Consider the following 7,068-nt stretch of genomic DNA (forward strand, 5'->3'; position numbering starts at 1 on the left):
TTTTAGGTTTTTTAAAATTAAATTTTAAAAACAATTTAAATGCTGAGAGGCATTTAAAAAATTTTTATTCCATTTTTAGTCTCATGTGAAGGGTGACACAATACAGATGTTAAAATTCACTCCATCACAATCAGAAGCCAACTGTTTCCTAATTACAATACACTACAGGTGTTTCTTGGCCTATTCTTTAGTCTTTTTTGTAAGGCTATCTAAGTCCTTTCCCTGCAACCAAAAAAAGCAGAGTTACCTATGGAATCCTTGCAGGAAACAGCAGCTCCCAGCACAGAAACACCTTGCAACAACTTTTTTCCTCTTTATCAGAAAGACTTGAGAAAATAACGGTGAATTTCTTGAGCTGACCCCAAACTGGGTCTGTTCTCCTTGAAGGGAACATAAATAATCAGCAGGGAAGGACAAGGGCACCCAGCAGGCACGAGCAGGACCCCAGAGACCACGGGGAGCTGAGCCTGTCCCAGCAGCTCCTGTGTCCCCACAGCCCCAGGGCTGAGAACAGAGCTCAGGCACCAGAGAGCCACAGGCTCAGCACCTCCCGGAGCAGGGAGAGCCTCTGGATTTACTGGTATTTGGGTGATTTACCCGAATTTACTGGTAAATTTACTGGTAAATTACTCTGGAAGCACTCCCTGGCCATCCACACTGCAGGCTTAAAAAAAACCCTACATCCATGAGAACCTACAAAAATCCACAGCCATGAGAACCTACAAAAATCCACAGCCATGAGAACCTACAAAAATCCACAGCCATGAGAACCTACAAAAATCCACAGCCATGAGAACCTACAAAAATCCACAGCCATGAGAACCTACAAAAATCCACAGCCATGAGAACCTACAAAAATCCACAGCCATGAGAACCTACAAAAATCCACAGCCATGAGAACCTACAAAAATCCACAGCCATGAGAACCTACAAAAATCCACAGCCATGAGAACCTACAAAAATCCACAGCCATGAGAACCTACAAAAATCCACAGCCATGAGAACCTACAAAAATCCACATCCATGAGAACCTACAAAACCTACATCCATGAGAACCTACAAAAAATCTACAACCATGAGAACCTACAAAAAGCTACAACCATGAGAACCTACAAAAATCCACATCCATGAGAACCTACAAAAACTATACCCATGAGAACCTACAAAAAACTACATCCATGAGAACCTACAAAATCTACACCCACGAGAACCTACAAAACCTATATCCATGAGAACCTACAGAATCTACATCCATGAGAACCTACAAAAAACTATACTCATGAGAACCTACAAAAAACTACAGCCATGAGAACCAGGCTTTCCCATCCAGCCCTCACTGAGAAAAAATCTACAACCATGAGAACCTACAAAAACTACATCCATGAGAACCTACAAAACCTACATCCATGAGAACCTACAAAAAATCTACAACCATGAGAACCTACAAAAACTACATCCATGAGAACCTACAAAACCTACAACCATGAGAACCTACAAAAACTATACCCATGAGAACCTACAAAAACTATACCCATGAGAACCTACAAAAATCCACATCCATGAGAACCTACAAAATCTAGACTCATTAGAACCTACAAAAAAATCTACATCCATGAGAACCTACAAAATCTACACCCACGAGAACCTACAAAACCTATATCCATGAGAACCTACAGAATCTACATCCATGAGAACCTACAAAAACTACAGCCATGAGAACCAGGCTTTCCCATCCAGCCCTCACTGAGGGAGGGCAGGAGGCAGCCAGGAGGGGCTAAAACCTCTCCTTAAAGCCTCAAATCCCAGTTCCTCTGCTCTGCCCCCTCTCAGTCAGCATCACCTGGCCAGGCAGACACAGAGCTGGCCCAGGGCAGTGCAGAGGTGGCCCTGGGGCTTTGTGTGAGGGCTTCAGTGGCTCCTGCTCCAGGCTGGAGGGCAGTGGGACATGCCCTGGCACAGGGACAGACAGACAGCTCAGTATCCTGCATGGAAAGGCCAAGTGGACTTGAAGCAGTTGTGAGAAATGCAGCTGACAGAGGAAATTTGGCTGGGTTTGTAACTGCACCTTCAGTTTGCCAGGCTCCAGAGAAATCCCAGCTCCCAGACTCCAGACAAATCCCAGGAAATCTCCTCCCAGAGGGGAGAGAGGCAGAGAAGAGTGGGACATCCTCAGAAATAAACCCTGCATTAACACAGACACCAAAAGGTGAGGACTTCACCAAAAAGTCCAAGCTGACACCAGCTCTCTCTTCTATGACTGACCCAAGAATTTCAGAGCACCAAGAAATCCAGCAGAGCATTCCCTGACTAAAAATAGGCCCAGCTAATTAACAAACCTTGTTAAAAGGCACACCCAGCAGCAGCATAACCTCTGCTTTGGTTACAAAGGGATGATCAATATTGACTGTCTCAAAAGCAGCAGCAAATCCTTCAGGTGGCTTCAATGTGAGCAATGCTCAGCTGTGAAACTCAAAGAACCTCCTCTGCTCCCTGCCCTGGGCTTCTTTTATAACCATTTCATGCCATGTGTTGTTAGAGAGCTCAGCCCTTCCTAACCACTGTAATAAACACATATCAATCTCTTTCAAATTTAATAAATAGAGCCCCTAAAAGCTTTGCCTGGATCTGCTTTTCCCATTCAATTAATAGAACACAACACCAAAGTGATGAATTATTGAGGAGAAACACGAGCCTGGGCTTTCACAAATGCTCTACTCCAATGGCAATTTATTACAAATTAATAGTGTGCTGCAGCTTCTCCTGCTTCCTGGCAGCTGGGAATTGCTCAGGAAACTTGGGAGCTGCCATAAAACACGGCAGCCCTGAGCTCGAATCATCCTGGAGGGGTTTGGGTGGGAAGGGAGCTCAGAGCTCCAAGGGTTTGGACAGCACTGCCAGGGATGCACAGGGTGGGATTGTTGGGGGGTCTGGGCAGGGCAGGAGTTGGACTGGATGCTCCCCTCAGTCCTTCCCAGCTCAGGACATTCTGAGCATCCAGGATTCTAAGCAAGAGGAGCCCAAGGTCTGGAGAGTCCCAATCCCACAATCACCTTTCCTGCAGCTGCATTTTTGCAGCATTTGGGCACCCCTTACTGCATTTTTGGTAACTTTTGAATCTCATTCCAACTCCAACACCTCCCACTGTCCCAGGCTGCTCCAAGCCCTGTCCAACCTGGCTTTGGGCACTGCCAGGGATCCAGGGGCAGCCACAGCTGCTCTGGGCACCCTGTGCCAGGGCCTGCCCACCCTTGCAGCAAATAAATAGATAAATAAAGTGGAGATGGAACTGGGGAGAAGGAGGAGGGATGGACAACTGACAGAAGAACAGGAGAAAACTGCTTTGAGGGGTTTTTACTGCTGGAACAGCAGAGTTTGTATGGGAAGGATGGCTCTTTGCCACCCTTGCAGCACACTCCATGGGCAGGGCTGGAATCCCAGATAAGCATCTCTGAGCAGAGCTGACTATTGTGCAAGGATAATAATTCACATTTGCACATTCAGAACTCCAGCTGCTCACAGGGGAGATTTCCAGATTTCTCACACCCTGCTCATAACTGCCTGCCTGGCCCAAAATGACCCTCTGACACTCTGAGAGAAACCCCAAACTGAAAAAACAACTGAAAAAAACCCCTTTTCTGCAGTAAAGGGGTTCAAATGGCAACCAGCCAGAAAGATACTTCACATCTCACCAAGCTGCTGCTCTGCAAGCACTTGCAGGAATCCCTCAGGAGCCAGGTGGGGATTGGCACTGGCCTGTTGGAAGATCATCCTGATTCCAGCCAGGGAGTTCAAAGCTCTGGCTTCATGTGCTGCTTCCTAAAAACCATCTGAGCATGTTGATCCTCCAAACACTTGGAGTGAAGGTTGTAAATGCATTGGTAAATTCATCAATAAATTGGTAACTGCAGGCTAATTTCCATTCCAGTGGAAGGTGCCCTGTCCATGGGTGGTATGAGCTGAGTGTTAAGGCCCTTCCAACCCAAACCATTCCATGCTCAGTGCCAGTGTTTGGAAGATGTCACAGCCAGCAGCTCACAGACACCTCCAGCAGCATGGCAGCCACTCCACCTGAGCAAGAACCCCCAAAAACACAGGTGAGAGACCCCAAACCAGGAGGGAATTATTTCCCAGTGATGTTTCTTTGTAGGAAGGAACTTTCCTGACTAACCACAAAACATGGAACCACCACCACGACTGCTGTATCACCTTTTTCAACCCCTATGAAATGCCCCCAACCTTTCCCCTTTCCCCTCCACCCAGCACAGAGCAGGAACTCCCAGAAAACCAAACCCAGATGGTTTTCCCCAAGCTTTTCCTTCTCTTTGAACAACCTTCTCAGCTCAACCATGGTGTTAAATTTGGCCACTTCCCATCCTCACTCAGAGCACAGCAGGAAACTCACCTCCATTTCTGATGGCTCTGATGCCCCGATGGAAATCTTCAAAGCTGATAACTCCCAACCCACTGGGATCCAGGTATTTTGTTAGGTCCTTTACCTGCAACCAAAAAAAGCAGAGTTACCTATGGAATCCTTGCAGGAAACAGCAGCTCCCAGCACAGAAACACCTTGCAACAACTTTTTTCCTCTTTATCAGAAAGATTTGAGAAAATAACAGTGAATTTCTTGAGCTGACCCCAAACTGTGTCTGTTGTCCTTGAAGGGAACATAAGTAATCAGTACAAAGGGGTTAATTAGGACTGGGTTGGTGTTGAAACTATTGTTTAGCCTTGAAGCAGCATTTCAGGCAGTGTCTCCTGTAACATGGACCTGCTTTGCTAGGATTTGTTTATTTTTATGGGTTTTAAAGAGGTCCTGTCTTAATTGGGAAACTCTGTAATAGGCTGCCTGGTAGGAGGGCCCAATTAAGGGGATTTGGTGATAATGAACTGCTCCATGTTACAAATTTAGGCCGTATAATTGAAACATTTTCCCAATTAGACAATGCCTGGGGGGGAGGGGAATCACATCAGGCCAGGGCTGGGATGGGGGTGCTGCAGCAAGGAGCACTCTGAGACCTGCTGAGGATGGTCTGGGCTGTTCAAAGAGAATGGGAAAAGGGCACAACCAAAGTGTCTCAAAAAGATGCATTTGGTTCCTTCCTTCCTTCCTTCTGCCATGAGCAGAAAATCCTTTACACCAGATGCTTCTCAAGCTGATCCAGACATTTATCCCTCATTTTAAGAGCTTTTGAGGCACCTTTGTCTATTTTTGCAGCACATCCTTCAGCTGAGGAACAATCCCAGGAGGAAGCTGGTGAGGTGAGAGAGGTGAGCTCCATACTGCAGAGCTGCCCACAGAGCTGCCCTCACCTGCCACACACATCCTCCTCCTCCTCTTCCTCATGCACAGAGGGAGTCTCCAGGGCTGCATTTGTGCAGTTTCAGTTTGGGGTTTCAGTTTGCTCTTGGGGAAGGAGCTGGTGAATCACCAAACCTCTCCTTTCACACAGGTCTCACAGGAGCCTCACCCCACGGAGCTCAGAGCTGCCCTGCTCACCCTGCAGCAGCACTGGGGGGTTGCTTGGAGCTCTTTTTGGTTTTTTGAAAATGTGTTTCTATAGGAAAATCACATCTACAGCACACTTAGAGCTGTTCACCCACGGCTCCACGTGCTTTGGTCATCCCACATTCCCACAGGAGCAGCAAAAATTCCACTGGCATGGAGGAACCCACAGGGCTGAGACCATAAAACATGGAATCACAGACCATCCTGAGTGGGAAGGGACCCCCAGAGATCATCCAAGTCCAAACCCTGGCACAGATCCCCAACAATCCCACCCTGGGCATCCCTGTCCAAGCTTCCCTGGAGCTCTGGCAGCCTCGGGGCTGTGCCCATTCCCACAGCACCCTCTGGGGATGAACCTTTCCCAAAATCCAGCCTGACCCTGCCCTGGCCCAGCTCCAGCTGTTCCCTGGTCCTGTCACTGAATTGCAGGCTGTGCCTCTTGGAAGTGCCACGAGAGGAAACCCAAATCCCCCAGGCTGCCAGCTGCCTCCAGCTCAAGCTGGACATCAGGAGCAATTTCCTCCTTTCTTCTTTCTTTCTTCCCAGAAATGGTGGCCAGGCATTAGCAGGGGCTGCCCAGAGAGGTTTGGAGTCCCCATCCCTGCAGGTGTCCAAGGAAAGCCTGGAAGTGGCACTCAGGGCTCTGAGCAAGGCAGGGATGGGTCACAGGTTGGACTTGAGGACCTCAGAGCTCTTTCCAAGCTCGCCTGAGATTCTGTGAATGGGAGAAGACAACACAAACACCTTCTCCAGTTTTCTAGAGCACTTTTTTTGGCAGACAGACCTCCTAAACTCACATGGCACTCATCATCTTGGGTGAGTCAGGTTTCTTGTATGTTAAACAAAGGTATTTGAGACTAATAAAAACAACTCGTAGGAATGTGTCAGCCCCAGTTAATGCATCTGGCAGCTGCCTGGATGAAGCTGTCACTTAATTTGTTATCTGTGCACAGAGATAACAGAAAGGCAAGTGACATTTAATGAGACTTGATAAGCCTATAAGGGATTAGCATGACACACTCTAAATTACAGTTTCTGTGGTTTTCAGCTCCTCAGGACCACAGAGGGCTTCAGACCCTGGTGCCAATGGCACAGCAGGGCACCTCACCCACCCAGAGCTCAGCAGGGCATTCAGGGCAGTATCTGCTCCATGCAAAGGAGAAAAAACAAAACCGTATTTAAACTGGGCTGTGGGCAGGGGGAAATGAGGGGAAATGGTTCTGAAAACTTCCCAACCCAGACATCAGGGATGCAAACAACAAAAGGCACACAGTGAAGACGCTGAATCAGTCTGTGCTGATCCAAACCTGCCTGGATTTGCTGGCCAGGCTTAAAATCACCATTACCCCTTGAGACACCACCACCAGGCTGAGGTGAGCGTTCCAAAGAACCCATAGACAGAAAACAAGAATATTTGCTGTGCCTGGACTCCTCCTCTCACCAAGCATCACCCAGCAATGGAGCTGGAGCCCCTCTGCTCTGGAGCCAGGCTGGGAGAGCTGGGGGTGCTCACCTGGAGAGGAGAAGGCTCCAGGGACACCTCAGAGCCCCTGCCAGGGCCT

At 48.1% G+C, this 7,068-nt stretch overlaps 1 protein-coding gene across 2 annotated transcripts in view; it reads right to left on the bottom strand.

Annotated features, from left to right (window-relative positions):
• Positions 1 to 4,494, bottom strand: part of RAB11FIP3 (RAB11 family interacting protein 3) — a 60,960-nt gene extending 56,466 nt beyond the window's left edge. For both annotated transcript variants that reach the window (XM_031060501.1, XM_031060500.1), the window contains exon 1: positions 4,403 to 4,494. The gene's annotated coding sequence lies outside the window, so the exon portion shown is untranslated. The remainder of the gene's footprint in view (positions 1 to 4,402) is intronic.
• Positions 4,495 to 7,068: the final 2,574 nt, after the last annotated feature.

Source organism: Geospiza fortis, unplaced genomic scaffold, assembly GCF_000277835.1.
Source record: "Geospiza fortis unplaced genomic scaffold, GeoFor_1.0 scaffold114, whole genome shotgun sequence".
NCBI lineage: Eukaryota > Metazoa > Chordata > Aves > Passeriformes > Thraupidae > Geospiza > Geospiza fortis.